General features: G+C 52.9%; 1 protein-coding gene and 1 non-coding gene across 2 annotated transcripts in view; both read left to right on the forward strand.

Annotated features, from left to right (window-relative positions):
• The window catches only part of LOC123355355 (maestro heat-like repeat family member 5), a 659562-nt gene that overhangs the window by 241071 nt on the left and 396965 nt on the right, over nt 1-21526 (forward strand). The gene's annotated exons all lie outside the window — the stretch shown is intronic.
• TRNAQ-CUG lies at nt 3823-3894 on the forward strand. Its single transcript has one exon. It is a non-coding gene; the product is annotated as a tRNA-Gln (tRNA).

The following is a 21526-nucleotide window of genomic DNA, read 5'->3' on the forward strand; positions in this document are numbered from 1 at the left end:
GCCCCTGCAGCCAATGGGACACTGCGGGGGTGATGCCTGGGGGCAGCAGAACGTTGAGGCCCCCAGCTCACCCCACCTTGGAGACCCAGGTAAGCGCCACACCCCTGACTCCCACCCAGAGCCTGCACCGCCACCCCCTCCCCACATACCCCCTCCTCCCTGCAAACTCCCTCCCAGAGCCTGCAGCCCGGTCCACACACACCTGCCCCCAACTCCCTCCCACAGCCTGCACCCTCTCCCTCCACACACACCCTCCTGCCCACCCTAATCTCCCTCCCAGAGCCTGCACCCCCACCCCTCCTCCTGTTCCTCCTACCCCCTGCCCCAGCCCAGAGCCTGCACCCAGCACCCAAACTCCCAGAGCCGTACAAGGAATTTTTGTGCCCGAGGCAAGGGCCAGCTCCAGGCTCTTTGGCTGCGGGTCCTTGATCCCTGTCGGAGGGAAGGACCTGCCACTGAATTGCCACCGCCGCTTCATTCATCCTTCGGTGGCAATTCAGCAGTGGGTCCCTGAGTCCCTCTCGGAGAGAAGGACCCACTGACGAACTGCCGCCGAAGAAGTGGCAGCGGAAGCGCCTCTGATCGTGGTAGAGCTGCGTCCCTCCACTTTCTGCATCCGAGGCAAGTGCCTCACTCGCCTCGCCCATGTTACGGTGCTGCAAACTCCATCCCAGAGCCTGCACCCCAGAACCCCTCCCCCACCCAAACTCCCTTCCAGAGACCAGCCTCTCACCCCTTCTGCACCCAAACTCCCCGCAGAGGCTGCACCCCTCCTGCACCCCAATCCCCAGCCCCAGCCCAGGGCCTGCACCCTAGACCTCCTCCCCTCACCCAAACTCCCTCCCAGAGCCTTAGGCAGGTGGGGGGTGGAGTTTTGGGGGGCTGGTTCTGGGCGGTATGAGTGACATTATTGGCCCACTGGGAGGATTGGAGGACTGGCACTGGCCCTAAGGTAAATTGAGGTTGAGACCCTGCTTTAAGGGATTGGAGCAATGCTGGAGAGACTGACGGGCAGGGAGCTGGGGAGCTGTGTGTGCTCCAAGGAGAGTTGTTGTGCTCTGGTGACACAGAGCGGGGGTGGGGAGTTTGTAAGCTGTGGTGTTTGTATAGAGTTAAAGTTTACTAACCCCCAGGTTAAAAACTGTTCCTGCTCTGGGCTATACAGGATGTTCTCTGTTGAGAGTATAGCTCAGTGGGTGAATGTTTCCCTGTAGGGTAATGGGTTCCTAGTTCCAATCCAAATGAGTCCCTTAAAGAAACTTTTTCAAATGAAAATTGATTTCCACACCCATCTCCAGTATGTTCAGGAGTTCGCTGAAGTTGAGGGGGGCTTGAAATGAATTTAAACACTATTTTCCTATGCAAATGAATAAAGACCTAGCAGAGCTGCCCAGCAGCTGAAATCAGTTCCAGTCCTCAGCGTCTCTGAGGGCTTGGCTACACTTACAAATTTGCAGCGCTGCAGCAGGGTGTGAAAACACACCCTCTGCAGCGCTGCAAATTGCGGCGCTACAAAGCGCCAGTGTAGTCAAAGCCCCAGCGCTGGGAGCCGCGCTCCCAGCGCTGTCCGTTATTCCCCACAGGGAAGTGGAGTACGGACAGCGCTGGGAGAGCTTTCTCCCAGTGCTGGCGCTTTGACTACACTTAGCGCTTCAAAGCGCTGCCGCGGCAGCGCTTTGAAATGCAAGTGTAGCCAAAGCCTTAGAGGGACACTCGGTAGCTGAGGCATGTGGGACACCTCTGGGATGATGACAGGAGAAAAAATGCTGGATTCAATGAAAGCTGAGACCATAGGAGGAGAAGGTGAATGGCAACACCACACATAGTCATAACACTCAGACACGGGGCTTCACTGTCACTACCCCTGTGTTTTCCATCATTTATATCCAGGGGTGAAAGTAACTTACAGGACTTACCGGTACTGCCGGAGTCCCGAGGGGGCGTGGCCTCATCCAGAAGGGGCGTGGCCTCATCTGGAAGGGGCGTGGCCTCTCAAGATTCAAAGGCCCTGGAGTACCAGCTGTGGCTGGGAGACCAAGGGCCTTTAAATGAACCAGGGCCTCCCAGCTGCAGAGGTAGCCCTTTAAATTCTGGCCCCAGCCCAGCCACCAGAGCCGCGGCCGGGATTCAAAGGGCTCTGGGCTGACCGCAGCCGCAGCAGCCCAGAGCCCTTTAAATCCGGCCCCAGCCTGGCCGCCGGAGCCGCGGGTGGGGGGTTTAAAGGGCTCTGGGCTGCCAGCTGTGGCGGGGAGCCTAGAGCCCTTTCAATCCCCACAGCAAAAGCCAGTGCAGTCCGGCACGGCGTATTGGCTCTTGCCGCTATGCCGTACCAGCTTGTACCAGCTTACTTTCACCTCTGTTTATATCCTAAGGAACACACCCTCCCCCTCCCCCACGCACTGTCACACAGAACCTTCTCCCCTTGAGCCCCATCCAACCCTCCCCCACACACGCCACGGGACACAGCCTCTCGGTGACTCACCCCGATGGGGGCTTGTCTCTGCATCTCCCCAGCAGGGAGCCGAAAGGGCCACAGGAGACCAGTGGAGCTAGGCAGGGATAGAAAAGACTTCCCCTCCCTGAGTCCCGTTAATCTCACCCATCAGATGTTCCAGCACCAGGTGGGCTCAAAGCACCAACCTTCCCCTGAGCAACGGAAGGGGGAACCAGCTCTTTCACATGGAAGGAGGCTCCCACCTCTGCTGCTGCCATCCTGCAGCCTTTCATATGGATTTGTATTAGCTAATGCAACCCCCCCACTCCTCTAATCCAGCCATGAAACATGGAGACAAGCTCCTGAAAGCAGGGCCCAGTGGTGCAATGGGTTAGTGCCCAGTACTTACAGAGCAGTGCTGAGTGGAGTGATGCTGAGGTTGTGAGTTCAAACCTCACCTGCAGCCCTAGTTTCCTTTAAGCAAATGGCTTCTGCCAATCAGTTTGCCCTGCAGAAAATACAATTCCTGCTCAGAAGACACTGAGGTCCCCTTGCTTTACAGAGAGCAGGGCAGATTCCACAGATCTACCAGGCTCTGCCCTCCACCAGCTGCCTGTGTCAGGAGGGATCAGGCAGAACCCAGAGCACTGCCCCTGACTCCCCCTCAGTCTTTGCTCCCCAAACCACCTGTGTGCTCACCCTCTGCGCTGTGAGACTCAAACCCTGCCTGGCTTTCTGTATGCTGGTGTGGTTTTCAATCTGTCACGTTGATGTGCATGTGGGTCCTGTGTGATTTTGGTGGATGTCTTGCATAGTTCTGTGTGCATGGATGTGTGTATGATTTTTGCATTAATATTGTTTTTTGCTTTGTATTCTTTTGATATGTGGGTTTTGTGTTTCCTGTTGTGGGCTTTTGCTGTATTTTTGGTGTGGATTTGTTCTTTCTATATTTTGTGAGGTTTTCCTTTTTGTGTATATGGCTCTGTGTGCTGTGTGGGTTTGGTTTTTGTTATGTCTGTGTGGGCCTGTGCAGTGTGTGATTTTCTCATTCTCTGTGTGCGTGTTTGTCTCTCTGTTTGTATCTTCATGTGTAAATTCACTGGAACTTTTCAAAATCTGCACAGCTTTGCCAATTTTCACCAGGAATTTTTCTCCATTAACAAATTCTCACTTGTTCCCTACCCGTTGGTTGTTCCCTACCCGTTGGTGACCATTGCCCCAGGGGCCTGTCAGTCTCAGGGTCCTGATTTCCCATTGGCCCTTCCCCCTTCTATTGGGACTGGGAACTAGCCAACCAAACCCCACTAAGTTTTAGTAAAGGGCCAACAGTCCCTTACACAAACCAGCCCTGTGAGAGTCACCAATGTCCCGAGAGAATAGTACAAGCTGGTCCCATGGTGTAAAGGGCAGCACTCAGGACTCTGAATCCTGCGATCTGAGTTCAAATCTCAGTGGGACCTTGTGTTAGCTGGTGGTAAAAATCTGGTGCTCAAAGTGCTTTCCTGTCTCCAGGTATACAAAAGTGGGTCATTTCCCTCCTGCTGGTTAACTCCTTTCCCCACCAGAGCCAGGTCTTTGGTGGGGGTCTAGAAGTGGCTCTAGTGGCTGGGATTCTCACTGCTTCACCTGAGGCCCACAAGTCTGGTGCTTATAGCCACACTTTTCCTCTTGCTCACATGGCACTTGAAGAAAGCAGTGCCAGGGCCAGGCTTGATAGGCAGGAGGGAGGCAGAGTCCCAGGCTGGAGCCCAGCACACCTCTTCTCCTCTGGGCACCTAGAGCAGAGGCGGCTGGTGCTGACAGCTCCGAGGGAAGGCTTATAAGCCACAGAGCGACTGAGGGCGGGGCTAGACGAGGGCAGGACCATGCCTATGTGTGGCCAGCAGACAGGCAACAAGACTCCCGGCCAGCCTGCTCCCTGCCATGCCAAACACCCACTGAAGGCCACCCGCAGACCACCATGCGGGGTGGCTCCTGATGCTCTGTGTCCAACATCAGTAGACGGTAGGAAAGCAGGGCCAGCCCCCCTGGTGGGGCCTCTTACCGTTCCCATACTCCATGCTCACTTTTGCCGTGGGGCAGGAGATTTTATCCCAAGAGGCTTTTCTCCAGCTGGTGAGAAGCAGAGAAACATCCAGGCTCCCAAGGCGCTATGTAGCAACCCCCCTCAAGCACAGGGACAGAGGGAAACTGCTCCACACGCTAGCCCGGGCAGCCGTCCATTTTCTTTGGGAATTCAGGAATAGCAAAGACTAGACTGGAAGCACCTGGGGCTCATGCCCCAGCCTTTGTGACATCCAACCCCCAACTCCTTCCCGGGGCTCTAGCTGAAGGCAGAGCATTGGCCTGAGCGGCCAAGAAGAGGTTCCAGATTTGAAAGGAGCAGGACTTTCAGCACGAAGGTAAAACTGCATCAACACAACCACAAAGGGACTTGACCCCTCAAGTTCTTGATTCAAAGTCAGACACCTTATCCGTTAAGCCATGCGGGCACCTACTTCATGCACTTCTTTGGAAAAGGTGGACACTGTGTTTCTTGGGTCACCTATTGAGGGGGGGCGAGACTCTCTGGCACAAGAAGTCGAGTTCCCAGTGAGATGTGAGACTTAATTATACGGGGCCAGGTGCAGGGCTTTGACAGGGAGGCTCAGGCATGGGGGATTGGGGTGCAGCGGACGGACCAGCTGTCTAGGTGTGGAGATTTAGTCGCACTGAGGCACAGGAGGGAGGAGGAGGAGGAGGAGGAATCCTGCTGACAGGCAGTGGCTGTGCAGAAAGAGGAGGAGTTCTGGGGACTTTCTTTTGCCTCTCTTTTGCCTGCCTGCTCACTCCTGTGGTGAACGGTGAAGATGCTCTTAACAAGCCCAGGTAGCTCAGTTGATAGAGCATCAGGCTTTTAATCTGAGGGGCCAGGGTTCAAGCCCCTGTCTGGATGCTCAGCTTTTAAGTTGCCTTGTGTTCCAGGAGCCAAATTCTGTTCACAGCCACATGCAGATTCCCAGAAGCTGTGGCCATTTCCTGGAAAGGTTCCTTTCCTTAGCAATCAGGAGAGAGGTCACATCCACAGGAGCAGGTGTAGAAAGCACAGCCTCTGGCTGCCAGGAAGCGGTGTGCCAACATAGTGTTCTCTACAATGGCGTTTAGATCAGGATAATCTACGTGGCTCAGCACCCCCAGTTCCAGCACCTCTGCCCAGGCAGCTCCCCCAGCCTGACACACACACACAGCCCCTGCATCCTCCTCAGCCCAGAGATGAGCCCCCCAGCTGAGTGGGGAATCAGAACCCCCCGAAATTACCCTGGGACCAGCATGATCTGCCTCCGCCCTGCCCTGCTCTGCATGTATTCGGAGTGAGTCAGTTTCCCTGTCCTGCCATGTGTCTCTTCTCCTCCCCAGTTCCTTCCAAACCACCCCATTTCCCCTGCACCCCGGGCTGGGTCTCTGCCAACCCCCCTTCTCCCCTCCTGCCCCCAATATCTCCCTGCCCCTACAGGTCTATAGGGCTGGATCCCTCCCTCCCCCCTTCTCCCCTCAGTTCCTGCCTCTGGGGGTCTATGGAGATGGGTCTCTCCCGCGCCATCCCCTCTCCTGCCCCCCCATATCCCGCTGCCCCTATGGGTCTATGGGGCTGGGTCTCTCCCCCCATCTCCCCTCATCCCCTTCCCCAATATCTCCCTGCCCCAGGCTGTGACGTGCTATGACGTGTGCTGGGGCTGTGCCGTGTGCTGGGGCCAGGGCCGGCTCCAGGGTTTTTGCCGCCCCAAGCGGCAGGAAAAAAAAAATCTGTGATCACAATCGGCGGCAGCTCCACTGCACCACTTTCTTCTTCGGCAGCAATTCAGTAGCAGGTCCTTCCCTCCAAGAGGGACCGAGGGACCCGCTGCCGAATTGCTGCCAAAGACCCCGACATGCCGCCCCTTCCCCTGGGCTGCCCCAAGCACCTGCTTGCTGAGCTGGTGCCTGGAGCCGGCCCTGGCTGGGGCTGTGACGTGCTGGGACCTGCTCACTCCCCGAGGGCAACTCACTCACTTGAAACCAGCAGGACAGAAGGTGTCACGTGTCCATGGGCGGGGTTATGCAGATGAGCAGTGTCTGGCGGCAGGACGGAGAGCAGCGAGATGAACCGAAGGAGCCCGGCGGAGAAAATTCTCTGCGTGTGGACAGAATCCCACCAGTTTTCTCTGTGTTGGGGGTGGGGGGCAGATTTCATGATATCACAGCCCCTGGGGGAGGGGTTTGAATCATAAGTCCAAAGTGGGAGAACAACTCCCCCCACTTGTGCTCAGTCTCCACTAGGGGGCTGGGCTGGGATCACTAGGGAGGGAAGCACAGGGAAAAACAGTTTCCCCTATGGAACCCAGGAGTCCTGGATCCCAGTTCACGCCACCCCCAGAGCCAGGGATAGAACCCAGGGGTCCTGGTGCCCAGCCCCCTCCCTGCTCTGACCACTCAACACCACTCCCCTCCCAGGGTGGTGCAGGGGTCACTGGGTCTGTGTCTCAGCTCAGCTAAGGGCCTTGACTGATTTTCCCAAAGTGCTTCCTTCTGAATCCATCCGACGAAGTGGGGATTCACCCACGAAAGCTCATGCTCCAACACGGCTGTTATTCTATAAGGAGCCACAGGACTCTTTGCTGCTTTTACAGATCCGGCACATCTGCCCCCCCTGCCCAGTCACTGCCCACCCCCGTGTGGGGGCACCAGCACTGTGCCGGGTCGTGATGGGAAATTGTCCAAGCTGGCCCAGGAGAGACGTGTGTGTCCCTGCTACCCCTGCTGGTGGGGCTGAGCCCTACTCTGTGTGTGTGTGCATCTGTGACACTGTTTGTATCAGTGTGTTGCTGGGCTAACCAGTAGGAAATGGCTTTGCAGGATTTTGTATTCTGCAGCAAGTCACACACACACACACACACACATACACACACTCTGACGCACAAAGAGACTCACACAATCGCAAGAACACTCAGACACCACACACCCAGAGGGACATGCTAGCCCAACCCCCAAAGAGAGCAACAATCACCGCCCCCAGCCACACTCACAATCACCCCCCCACACACACCATAATATTCACAATCGTGCTCAGAGATACAACTGCACGCAGTTCACTCCCACAGCTCCCAACACAAGGACCTCCTGCCCCACACAGCATGTGCCAAGGCCTGCGGAACTCACTGCCACTGGATGGCTACCAATGAGAATGATCCCCTCATGCAGGATCATGTGCTTGGACCCCTTGTCCCCTCTTGGGGTGCGCTGTGCAGCGTGGCTGGGGATTGTGCAATGGCCCAGCACCAGGCAACGCAGAACGGACACCACACGCCCTGCCCTGCCTCAACTGAGCTACTCTCCTGGTGCATTGGAGACCAGCACCCCACACCGTGGCACTCCTGCCCCACAGGGGGAGAGCTGCAGCCCCACCACATTCCGCAGAGGGGAGAAGGGTCAGGCCAGCCAGCCCTTGTAAGATGGGGAAATCTCCACTGGGGTCGACGGTATGGGGGCTGCGACATACAGAGAAATAGTTGTCGTGCCGGCAGAGGGCGGCAGAGCACATACACACACACACAATTGCAAACATACACAGACACATGCATGAATCCTGACACACACACACACAATTGCTAATATACACAAACACCCGCACAAATCCAGCCAACACCAACACAAGCCTGAGAGCTAGGGGAGCAGAGCAGGCTGGGGTAGGGTAACTCCACTTCCCGCAGGAGGTAGCCAGCCCCCCATCCCTCACGGAGGCCTGGGACCAGCCCCCCCTCTGCTTGCCCCCACGGAGGCCTGGGGCTCCAGGCTGCTCTGCTCCCCTGGCTCTCAAGCTTGAGGGGAGGGGGGAACCGCCCCACAGCACTCGCCGGCGGCGTGGCTGGGAGCCAGGGAAGTGGACCAGGCTGGGGCTGGGTCACTCCACTTACCATGCAGGGAGTGCAGGGAGGGGGGCGGGGCTGGGGCCATGGGGAAGAGCCGGGCAGCCCCCCTGCAGCAGCTCCCCACCCCAGCTCACCTCCACTCCGCCTTCTCCCCTGAGCTCGCCGGCACCGCTCCACTTCTCCCGCCTCCCAGACTTGCGGTGCCAATCAGCTGTTTAGTGCCGCAAGCCTGGAAGGGGAGGAGAATTAGAGCGGGGGCAGCGTGCTCAGGGCAGAAGACGGAGCAGAGGTGAGCTGGGACAGGGAGTGGTTCCCCTGCACGCCCCCCCCATTGCTTGCTGCAGGCAGCCCTCCCCCCAAACCTCCCAGCCCCCTGCCCCAGCTCACCTCCACTCCACTGCCTCCCCTGAGTGCGATTTTTGGTGCCCCCAACCACTTGGCACCCTGGACGGCCGACTAGTTCGCCTAGTGGTTGCACCGGCCCTGGCCACTGCCTATCATCAGGATTCCTCCTCGGTGAGACTAAATCTCCCCACCTAGACAGCCGGTCCATCCGCTGCACCCCAGTCCCCCATGCCCGAGCCTCCCTGCCAAAGCCCTGTACCTGGCTCCAGACAATTAAGTCTCACGTGTCGCTGGGAACTCCACTTCTTGTGCCCAGAGAGGCTCGGCCCCCCTCAGTAGCTCACCTGAGAAACACAGTGTCTGCAAAAGCAGCAAAGAGTCCCGTGGCACCTTATAGACTAACAGACGTACTGGAGCATGAGCTTTCGTGGGGGAATCCCCACTTCGTCGGATGCATCAGTGTCTGCCTTTTCCAAAGAAGTACCTGGAGGGACTTTTACCATGTGGCCTAATGGATAAGGCGTCTGACTTCAGATTAGACAATTGAGGGTTCGAGTCCCTTCGTGGTTGTGCTTGTCCAGTCTTACCTTTGTGCTGAAAGTCCTGCTCCCTTCAGGGCCTGAACCTCTTCTTAGCTGCTCAGGCCAATGCTCTGGCTTCAGCTAGAGCCCCAGGAAGGAGTTGGGGGGTGGGTGTCACAAAGGCTGGGGCATGAGCCCCAGGTGCTTCCAGTCTCGCCTTTGCCATTCCTGACTTGCCAAAGAAAATGGGCGGCTGCCCGGGCTAGCGTGTGCAGCAGTTTCCCTCTTCCAAATGTGCATCTGTCCCTGTGCTTGAGGGGGGTTGCTACATAGCGCCTTGGGAGCCTGGGTGTTTCTCTGCTTCTCGCCAGCTGGGGAAAAGCCTCTTGGGGTAAAATCTCCTGCCCCATGGCAAAAGCGAGCACCTTGAGTGGGAACGGTAAGAGGCCCCACCAGGGGGGCTGGCCCTGCTTTCCTACCGTCTTCGATAATGGCCACAGAGCATCAGCAGCCGCCCCGCATGCTTGTCTGTGGGTGGCCTTCAGTGGGTGTTTGGCATGGCAGGGAGCAGCCTGGCTGGGTGCTTTTGTGCCTGTCTGAAGCCCACACCTAGGCATGGTCCTGCCCTCCTCTAGCCCTGACCTCAATTGTTCTGTGGCTTTTAAGCCTTCCCTTGGAGCCATCAGCACCAGCCGCCTCTGCTCTAGGTGCCCAGAGGAGGAGAGGTGTGCTGGGCTCTGTGACGAAGTGGGGGATTTTCTTAGGGTTTTCTGTGTTTTCCAGTGGTTTGCATGCACAGGGAGTGGGACTCAGTGTTCCCAGGTGTTACTGGTTTAACGAGGTGAGGGGAAAGGGAGTTTGTTGCTACAGAAGACCGGAGAGGGACTTGGGACCGCGGCTGATGGCCTGGAGGATGGAGACCCCAGCGACTGGTGACCTGGTGACCCGGAGACCCAGCTCAGGAGTCACAGGCGGTTCTGGCCAGTGGGAGGACAATGGGCTGCGGGGAGAGGACCCCGTGACCAACCTGTTCCAGCCAGAGGAGGGCGGAGAGGAGAGGAGGCCCAGGCAACCCTGTTTACCTGGAGAAAAGACAATGGACAGCGGTGGGGCTTGGGGCCGGGGATATCGGAGGCCTAGCTGGGAAGCAGGGGGGCTCGGGGCTGGCGAGGGGAAGCAGGCAGAGCCCACCTGGCTGCAGGGGGACTGGGATGTGCTGTTATTGTGAGAGGCCAGGCCTGAGGCCCTGAGAGTTTCCTGTGCTGTGTTCAACTCTCAATAAACCCTCCTGTTTTATGCTGGCTGAGAGTCGCTCCGGGCTAGAGAACAGGGGGCATCAACCCCTTTGGGGGTGAGGAGGTCCAGGGGGTCCAGAGCACGTGGACTCCCTGAGGGGGCCCATGGCGAGAGACAGACGTGCTAAGGCTCAGAGAGGGGCAGCTCCAGGAGGTGGAAGGGCCTGACCCCGAGAGAGAGTGGACCCCCGAGAAGGGCTGTCGCACTGAAAGGGGCACCCCCCACGGACCGCACGGGGCCACGAGTGGGCTCGATCTGTGAGTCCGTGACAGGCAGTGACATCACAAAGGCCTTTTGCAGGACCTCAGACTATTGGTCAAAGGTGGTGGGGAGGTGGTGACCTCACAGAGAGATGCTGACATCAGCCAGGCAGGATAGGGGCGAGGGGCCAGGGAAACCTCAGAGACCCCATGTGGCTTTGCTTCAGCAAGTCTCCTTCTCCAGGTCTCTCTTTGAGGACTGAGAGAGTATTCGGGTTCACGTACGGGAGCGCCAGGAGGAACCTCTTTTGAGTTTTCTCCTTCCCTTTTAGTGATTTTACTAGAAACCAGCCGTCCCTGTTTAGACGGTAAGAGCCTCCTCGAGGGAAGGGTTGTCCTGGGGGTGTCACAGTTCAGATGCCGGTGCTCCCCCATTCAAGGAAGTTCCCGCCACCCTGATCTGTGTTCGCAGGGTGGGAGAGAGCAGCATCCACAGCAGTGATTTGCTCCTGGCTGCTGGAGCAGAGCAGTAGGCTCAGCTGTCAGAACTTCCTGGAGCTATGAAAGGGGAGAGGCCCATGGCTCTGTAGCAGGACTGCAGGGCAGGCGAGTTCACAGAGGGTATTGTGGGATACTGGCAGAGGCCAGTTATGGTGATATAATGAACAGCAGTGTCTACTCTGTCACTTTAAGTTTGCTGCAAAAACCTCTACTGTTCTCATTGAAGTGGTTTTATTTTGCCACCAAAACAGGGCAGTTTTGTCGCCAGACGTGGCATTGCAGTGTGTACACCAGCCAAAAGCTGCTGACCGAGGGAGCATAGTGTGTTTTTCACACACCAGAGCAATATAATTCTGCTGAAATAACTTTGTAGTGCAGATCTGGCCAAAGATTCACACACACACAGCTTGCAAGGAAAACCTCACCTGCTCCTCTGCTTTGTGGGGCCAGGTGGGGCCCAGGGAGTCAGGTGTGAGCAGACACTGTACCTTAATCACAGGCAGGCTCTATGGTTTAGCTGGTTTTGAGAGCACCTGGTATTGGCTACTGTCAGAAGACAAAATACAGAGCTAGATGGACCTTTGGTCTAGCCCAGTGTGGTTTTTCTTATGGTTTAAATTACACTCACAGGCACTGATAATAGAATTACTGAAAGTTTGGGATTTAAGAGCTGATAGGTCAGTGGGCCAAGCCCCTCGCAGATGACCCCCTCCCTCTGGGACAGGGGCAGGTTTGGGCTCTCGCACCAAATGCTCATTGTGGCTGCCAGAATCTGTGGGCAGCTCATTTAGTTTCCACCCAGGGTTGAGTCCTTGGTTCACACATCAAGGATAACAACCCTTTGTTTCTCCTGCCCCAATAACATGGAGACTGGGAATGCAACACCAGCCACAAGTGATCATTTCGGCAAGCAACCCAACCTATTTCCAGCATACTGTAAATCCACATGCAGACTCATACACGAAACCTTGCAAGAAAATCTTCCTGAGGGGGTCTGAAGCACCTGCTGCTGGAGGGAAGGCGGGAGCTGTGGGTTGGGATTGAGGAGCAGCGTGAGGAGCGGGGGGCCTGTGGATTGGGATTGAGGGGCACTGGGAATAGAAGGGGCCTGTGGGTTGGGATTGAGGGGCACTGGGAATAGGAGGGGGCTGTGGGTTGGGACAGAGGAGAAGGGTGAAGAGGAGCAGGCTCTGGTTGGGAGTGAGGCTGGGGACTGGGTCCCAATACTAAAATTTAGGGGTTAGATCAATGTTAGGACAGGGTGGCTGTGGAGGGATGAGTGAGTCCCTAGACAACACAGTGAGTACGGTGCCTTCTTATTTTCCCCCTTTTCCACCCAGGCAGGCAGGTGAACTCTACAGAGGCACCTCTGGGCTTGCACTGACTAAGGACAACAGCTGTGAGTGGGGTGGGAGAGGGGATGGCTCATGTTAAAGGACTTTTGGTTGCTGTACTTATGAACCGTAGGGAGAAGGACACTGCCTAGCTTATTTGGGGGTTGGTCTTTCCCTCGTGGTTTATGTTTATGTGTTGGGGCTGCTGACATGACTTCTGCTAACCCTGGGCTTACATTGCAGTGTAGACATACCCTGAGAGGGCATCTATACTGTGATAAAATCCCTGTGGCCCGGCTGGCCTGGATGATCTGATTTGGGCTCCTGGGGCTCAGACTGGAGCCCAGGCTCGGAGACCCTCACCCCTCGTGGGGTCTTGGAGGCTGGGCTGAAGCCCAAGTGTCTACACTGTAATTTTATAACCCTGCAGCACAAGCCCCACAAGCCTGAATCAACTGACCCAGGGTTTGAGAATAGTGACTTGGGTGTGTTAATGGCAGTGTAGACATAATGCTAGGCTATGTCCACACTGCAATGAAACACCCAGGGCTGTCCCGTGCCAGTGCAGGCTCCCAGGCTAGGGCCGTGGGGTGGTAAATTTGCACTGTAGACATCTCAGCTCAAGCTCAATATCAGGCTCTGGGAGCCCTCAAAGTTGGGAGGGAGTTTAGCAAAGTGAAAAAGGTAAAATGGCAGTGGAGTATTGCCTGGAGTCAATGGCATTTCTCCATTGGTCTGTCTGCTTTGGGACAGGGACAATAACATGTCCTGCTGCTTTTGTTATTTCAAAGGGCGGTTTAGGATTTTCATTCTCACACACGGTGCACGAAGCAGGACTCAACCCTGGGTGGAAACTAAATGAGCTGCCCACAGATTCTGGCAGCCACAATGAGCATTTGGTGTGAGATCCCAGACCTGCCCCTGTCCCAAAGGGAGGGGGGTCATCTGTGATGGGCTGGAACACTGACCTATCAGCTCTTAACTCCCAAACTTTCAGTAACTCTGTTATCAGTGCCTGTGAGTGTAATTTAAACCATAAAAACAGCCACCCTGGGCTGGACCAAAGGCCCACCTAATGCTGTATTTTGTCCTCTGACAGCAGCTAATATCAGGTACCTGAAAAGTTACTCAACAAGGCACCACTGGGAGTTGAACTCAGGATCTCTTGTTTAGAAGGTAGGTGCTTTAGCCAGCTAAGCCATGGTGCCTATCTAGAGCTAAGGCACACTGATGCCCACAGCTGACTCCCTGACAGCTCCACCAGGGCCTGACACGCTTTGCATGTGTTTGGATTCTGCAAAGCAGAGAAGCAGGTGAGCTTTTCCTTGCAAGCTGTGTGTGTGTGTGTGTGTGTGTGAATCTTTGGCCATGTCTGCACTACAAAGTTATTTCAGCATCATTATATTGCTCTGGTGTGTGAAAAACACACAATGCTCCCTCGATCAGCAGCTTGTGGCTGGTACACACACTGCAATACCACGTCTGGCGACAAAACTGCCCTGTTTTGGTGACAAAATAAAAACACCTTGATGAGAGGTCTAGAGCTTTTTGCAGCAAACTTAAAAAGACAAATTGTCAGTGTAAATGCTGCTGGTCATTATATCACCATGACTGGCCTCCACCAGTATCCCACCATGCCTGCCGTGAACTCGCCTGCCCTGCATTCCTGCTACAGAGGCTGGGCCTCTCCCATTTCATAGCTCCAGAAAGTTCTGACAGTTGAGTCACTACCTGGGGGGAGGAATAGCTCAATGGTTTGAATAGTGGCTTGCTAAACCTCAGATTATGAGTTCAATCCTTCATGGGGGCCATTTAGGGATTGGGGCAAAAATCTGTCTGGGGAGTGGCCCTGCTTTGAGCAGGGGGTTGGACTAGATGATTTCTTGAGGTCCTTTCCAACTCTGATATTCTATGATTCTACACTGGGATTAGGTTGATATAACTGCATTGCCAGCCTAAGTAATGTAATTACACCAACCAAATTTTGTAGTGTAGACCTGTCCAAAGAATCACACACACACCTTGGGAGCAAAACTTCAGCTGCTCCTCTGCTTTACACAATCCAAACAGGAGCAACACTTGTCAGGTCCCAGTGGGGATTGGCAGAGAGTCAGGTGTGGGCAGACACAATGCTTTAAATAACAGCAGGTACCATGACCTAGCTGGTTAAAGTGCCTGTTTTGTAAACAGAAGATCCTGGGTTCAACTCCCAGTGCTGCCTTGAGGAGTGGCTTTTGGGAGACCTGGTATTGGCTACTGTGAGAAAACAAGATTCAGAGCTGGATAGACTCCTATGCTGCCCCTTCCTCCTGCTCACTGCTCTCCACCCTCACTTGCCCTTACGGTCATTACAAAGTGGCAAGGCAGAGCCCTCCCATTTTTAAAAGTCCTGGGGTGGTGTTCCCCCCTGTTCAGGCACCCCTGGGGCCCTGCACTTCACACAGCTCTCCCTGATTTCAGCTGTTAGTGAGGGAGCCTCACTGCTAGTGCAGACTGGGCAGTTTCTTGCATGAGAGACACTCTCCCAAAGCAGGACTAATGCTTAGAGCTGGTTATCAGTGATTTCAGATCTGTTGGTCTGCAGCAAGACTCTCCATTGAGTCTTAACCAGCTCTGTTATTACACAGGGAAGAACAAAAGGGTGAAATGGTGCCTGGAACCCTTAAGAAGAATCCACCCCACCAAGTACCAACACTTGTTGCTATCTGCTCTCAGCTCAGTTTGGGGTCACTCCTTGCCTTTATCAACCTAGGGGGGTCTCAGAAAATCATAGCAAGCATGTTCTCCAGTGGTGCAATTAGTTAGTACACAGTACTTATAGAGCAGTGCTGAGGTTGTGAGTTCAAGCCTCACCTCAAGCACTGGTTTTCATTAACCAAGTGGCATCACCCCCTCATTTGGCCCTGTGGAATGTAGAATTCCAGCCCTGGGCCACTGAGGAGGAGAGGAGACAAACACGCTCCCTTCAATTATTACCTCCTCTCTAGAGCACAGGTCAGAATCTACAATCCTTTCTCCCCCCCCCCACCCCAGCCCCTGTGCCAGGAACCCTCAAGCAGAGCCTGGAGTCCTGCCCCTGGCGTCTGTACTATTGACAAACTCTAAGTGACAGGGCCAAAACACTCAAATCCCACCTGGTGCGAGGAGCCAGGTTTGCTCTTCAAATTCTGTCGATTGTACATTTCCAAGTCTGGGAATGTCCCACAACAGCATTGAATGGGAAGCTGCCTGCAGAACAGTTACAGTGCACAGAGCTCCTGTGGAGGAGGGGTGGGAATTAGTCACATTTTGAGGACCGTTTGGGAAATGAGCCTTTGCTGACAAGGTTTGTCTCTGTTCATATTTCACCTTCAGGTGTTGTGTTGAGGGATCTTTAATATATTTTTGTGAGGTTAACAACTATCTCCTCAACTTTATTTACTCAACTTAAAAATTGATGTCACTTGATTTTTGCATCTCCCTGTGAAAATACAACTGACACGTGTGGCTTTCTACAGGGGGTCATGATGTTAAAGTTGGGGAAATCAGGTCTCTGTACTTCTGTGGAGGGGGGGGGTTGCTTTTTTACAGCTGACTCACTGCCAGGCACACCGGGCTGTTTGCTGCACCCACTGTCCTTGCCAGGGGCCCCTGCTGAACCCTGGGCAGCTGCACTGCCGTGCTGGAGTGACTCTGCAGGGGGAGAAGCTGCTGTGGAGCAAGGTAGAGCAGGTGCAGGAAGGAGACGGGGTCACTATTCACATTCTGAACTGCACAATTTTCCAAATTTGGGAATAGATTCATAGACTTAAGGTCAGAAGGGACCATTATGATCATCTAGTCTGACCTCCTGCACAATGCAGGCCACAGAATCTCACCCACCCACTCCTGTAACAAACCCCTAACCTACGTCTGAGTTATTGAAGTCCTCAAATCGTGGCTTAAAGACTTCAATGTGCAGGGAATCCACCAGCAAGTGACCCGTGCCCCACGCTGCAGAGGAAGGTGAATGTCCGAGAACAATTCTAAGGGGAAGGTGAACGCAGAGCAGTGACACTCGAGATGCCCAGACCTCCAATGGGGGCAGCGTAGAAATTAATATTGGGAAGATCATTTGTGAAATTAGTCGTCACTGACAAGCTTTGTCTCTGTTCCTATTTCACGCAATGGTGTTAGTTAGAGGCATCAGGACAGGTTTTTTACTATATTAATTAAACACTTAATTTTATTTAACCAAGCCAAAAACTTAGTGTCACTTATTTTTTCTCTGTCCTAGCAAGAATGAATTGAATTTCATGACTTTCTGGAAAGTGCAGCGAGATGAAATGTGGGGAATTCAGTCTGTGTGTTTGTGAGCTGATGTTTTCCTCTCACAGGTCAGTGCCTGCATTGAAATACCAAGAGGGATCTAAGGGCTGGTGTACGCTGGGCACTGAACTGACAGAGCGACGTCTCTCAGGGTGTGAATCCCCCCTCCCCCCAAACCCATAGAGTTAAGGTGACCTAAGCCCTGGTTAGATAGTGCTAAAGAAAAGGAAGAATTGTTCTGTCAATGCAGCTATTACAGGGATGGGAAAACCCCTCCAGTCACTGTCTACTCCAAAGTGCTATAGCAGTGCCACAGCAGCATTTTAAGTGTAGACAGAGTGAAGCTAGATCTGGCTCCAATTTGCACTGTGGATGCTCAGGCACTAAGACTACAATAATAACAACAACAGCACAGTGCTTGCGTAGTTGGCAGGATTTAAACCTGCATGAGGTGACCCCAAGGGATTTCTAGTCCATCGCCTTAACCACTCGGCCACAACTACTTGATGTACAGCTGTTCCACTGCATGATGATTCAGTTCTCACTGAATTGTCACTTCAAATTGTTTGCTCAGACCAGCTTCCCCAGCACACTCACGGCTGCGCATCAGTGTAAGTGTGTCCTGGGCTGAACAGTGAGAATTCCTGCCCATTTCCCTTCTGGCTGGAGCAGGCTGAGAGTGTGTTTGTGTTAATGGCATTGCTGTAGATTGTTGTTCATTCCCCACTCTGACAATACAGGGAATAAGGGAATCTCTCTGATTTACCCTAACTACTTTTGTTGTTACAGTGGATGAAATGACATTTTCCCCTATCCCTGCCCTGTTCCTGCTCTTTGTTATAGTTCAATATATTTTAACTGAGGAAAATGATAATAAAAATATCTGCTCTCCAGCAAAACTTGAAGCAACATCAAAGCAACTGGGAATGAAACAATTTGTTCCCGAAGGGGGAACTTGATGACTAACAATTGCTTTGAAATGGGGGAACAGTAAAACCGTGACGCTCAGGCTTTGGCCAGCCCTAATCAAGGCATTTCTCACATTCTCTCCCATGTGGATTGTCTGATGTCTAATAGGGAACGTCCTCTGATTGAAGCTTTTCCCAAATGCAGAGCATGTGTAAGGTCTCTCTCCACTGTGGATTCTACGATGTCTGACAAGGTTTGAGCTGTCAATGAAGGTTTTCCCACACTCAGAGCATGTGTAGGGTCTCTCTCCTGTGTGGATTCTATGATGTCTGCTCAGGCTAGGGCTCTGTTTGAAGCTTTTCCCGCACTCAGAGCATCCATAAGGTTTCTCACCTGTGTGGATTATCTGAGGTGTGATAAGGGCTGACGTCCGACTGAAGCATTTCCCACACTCAGAGCACGTGTAGGGTTTCTCTCCTGTGTGGATTCTCTGATGCGCGACAAGGGCATATCTCCAACTGAAGCGTTTCCCACACTCAGAGCATCCATAAGGTTTCTCACCCGTGTGGATTCTCCTATGTGTGATAAGGTAGGAGCTCCGACTGAAGCTTTTCCCACACTCAGAGCACATGTAGGGTCTCTCTCCTCTGTGGATTCCCTGATGTGTGAAAAGGTCTGAACTCCCATTGATGCTTTTCCCACACTCATGCCATGTGTAGTGTGTCTCTTCCAAGTTGATTCTCTCGTGTGTAATAAGGTCTGAGAGGCTACTCAGGTTTTCCTCTGGCCTCTGCTGAGACTCACAGGCTTTTGCTTTTTCTGGGAGTGCACAACTCTCGGAAACATTCCCTTTGGGTCTTCCTGACAATGTCCTATGTGGTTCTACTTGCTCAGCATCTTCCTGCTGGGGATTCTCCTCATTCTCACTCACCATCCCAACACCTGATGGGAGACAGAGAAAATCCAGACATAGGTCACTCCCTGCGCCGGAGAGAAAGGAAAGGAAATCTCAGAGACAAGAAGGGAAAAAGGGATGAACAAACCAAAATACGTGTGGGAGAGATCAAACCTATCAGGAGCTCATTTTCCTCAAACCCTTCCCCAGACGAGAGAGGAAGGGATCAGTTCTGGGTGTGCATCTCACCACAACACTCAGGGGAAAGTGAGATTGGGGAGGGACCTGCTGCCAGTTGTCAGTTAGGGGAGGTGGGAAGCCATGAGTGACATCTCCCTAATGATTCCACATCTGAAGGGAACAATCCTGAACTTGCAGAGTTCACAAGGTCTTTGTAGGGCATCCCAAATGTTTCCTGTATTCATGGAGAGTTTTTGAGTTGGTTTAACCAATCCCTCACCTGTGCAGACAGCTCTCGGGAGCACTTCTTTCTCAGAGCCCTGGCGGTCTGGGACCCACGGCTCTTCCCCTCATTCCAGCTGCGAGATCACATCAGGTTTGGAATTTAGAAACCCTACGCCAGGCAAAGAAAACAAGGGAGGTCAGTGGAATTTGTGGGATACTTGTCACAAAGAATAGTCCACGGTTTTAACCGCAGCGCATTTTTAAGCAGTAACGTCCCAAAGCCAGCTTCCTTGGCTCAAAGTGGCAGGAGAGTTATTATTATTATAAATCATATGCATTACCTTAGTGCCTAACGACCAGCTAACAGTGGGTCCCCATTGTGCTAGGCAAAGTACAAACACAGAATAGTAGATGGCCCTAAACGATTTACAATCTAACTAGACAAGACAACCACAGAATGGGGGAAGGGGTAGAACCACCAGATAATGAAATAGATCTTAAGATGCTTAAAGAAAATTTAGTTTGATAGCATCCTGTCTGGCAAGAAATCACTTATCAACAGTTGTGGTACCCTCATTTCTGTATTGTTTTATCTTTATGTCCACCACTTTTCTGGTTCTGTAATTGTTTCTGCCAGCGGTATAATTAATTTTGCTGGGTGTAAGTTAATTAGGATAGTAGGATATAATTGGTTAGGTAATTATGTTGCAATACGTTAGGACTGGTTAGTTACATTTCAGTAAAATGATTGGTTAAGGTGTAGCTGGGAATATGACTATATAAACTGGGGTCAAACAGGAGGGGGAAGGGAAATTGGAATCAGGTTTATTAATGGGGGAAATGGGAACAGGCAAGGCTCTGTGGCCTCAGAGCTGGGAAGGGGAATGCAGGGTAAACGCTCTGCAGCCTCAGAGCTGGGAACAGGACACTGGGGAACCGACTCTCTGGGTGTACAGTGATAAGCCCGACTGGTGTGAAGGGCTTCGGAATCTGCTTGCTTGGAAATAACCCCAATAAACATCGCACTATCTGCCCTTTGGACTTCTGGTCTTTTGCTGCTTGCTGTCTGCGTGACAAGAACCAGGGAAGTGGGCGGGGGAAGGGAAAGCCCTCTAACAAAACTGACACGACCTGATAACCAAGAGGTGAGCCTTAGGGGAAGGTTTTAATACACTTTGTAACTGATGAGGGATTCCCACGAGGACTGATGAGGGTGCAATGGTAAATACACATTTAGATCCTTTTCTTGTTTTATCTCTTTTTCCCATAAGGCTTAACCTCTGGTGCAGTGTCATGGATGCACAGGATCTGTGCAATGCCCTGGCTTTTAAACAGTCCTTGGGAGGTGCCCCTTGAGTGCGCTGGACCCCCAAGGGGTCCCACTCTTCCACAAGGAGAGACCATGTAGCTTCAACACTTGAGACTGAGCCTCTGGATTCAACACTCCTATTTCAACCTGTGAGCTCTGCCAGCAGGTCCAGCTGAACGACACTCCTGTTCAGAGACTGCTCCTCATTCATGCTTCAATGCACCTCAGCAAGTTTTTGCTGTGACACTGGGCAGACTGTTAAAATATAGCAGGGTTTAGTAGTGAACTGAAACACAGCATTAGAAAGGCTTTAGATTAGGACAGAGAAGCAAAGAAGACAATATAGTCCATATTCGCCAATGCTCTTGTGCCAGGCTGCTGTTAAAAAAATCCCCTCCATAAACGTATTAGGCTTAGTCTTGAAGCCAGATATGTCTTTTGTCCCCACTACTCCCCTTGGAAGGAAAGTCTAAACTCCCTAGTGTTCACTTGATAGCCACTGGTTCTTCTTCTTCTGCACGGCATCACTCGTGGAGAACAAGGACCTGCAAATCTACAGTCGTAGTCTATCTTTGTTTCAAGAATGAAAACAAACTACCGCCTCAGAGGACCGGAACGGATTTCAGCTGATGGACAGCTTTGCTCAGTGTTTGTACATTTTAACAGGAAAATGTTGAATGATGAAATTCATTTCACGTCCCCGTTCAGCGGAACTCCTGAACATACAGGAGATGGATATGAAAATATAGATCAATTAAAAAAGAGGACATGTAAGAGAGCAGCTGGACTTGAACCAGAAACCTCTCGATCTGCCCTCAAATGCACCACCACTGAGTTCCCTGAGGCAGCTGAGTGTTGGAGCCAGGGATCTTGAAGAGTATGAAGGGGACACTTATTTCAAAGAGCTTCTCTTCCATTCCCAGACATGAGTGGTTTTAAAAATGGAGTTTCATTACATTTTCTATGTGCATGTAAACACCAGAGCTTGCACAATCCCCACAACTGCTCAGTCTCACCAGAGCACAATAACTTTGGAGGCCCCACACCCAGCTACCCAGCTCTGCGGCCTTTAACCTCTTCAGCAGTTCTCCAATGCCTTAAAGCCACAGGGCACAGCATGGAATTTCACCCCATTAATCCTAAATCAATTTGGATGAAAAATCTTTGCAAAAATATTTCGTTTTCCAAACCAAAAGCATCTCCCG

The sequence above is a fragment of the Mauremys mutica genome, chromosome 23 (assembly GCF_020497125.1).
Source record: "Mauremys mutica isolate MM-2020 ecotype Southern chromosome 23, ASM2049712v1, whole genome shotgun sequence".
Classification (NCBI taxonomy): domain Eukaryota; kingdom Metazoa; phylum Chordata; order Testudines; family Geoemydidae; genus Mauremys; species Mauremys mutica.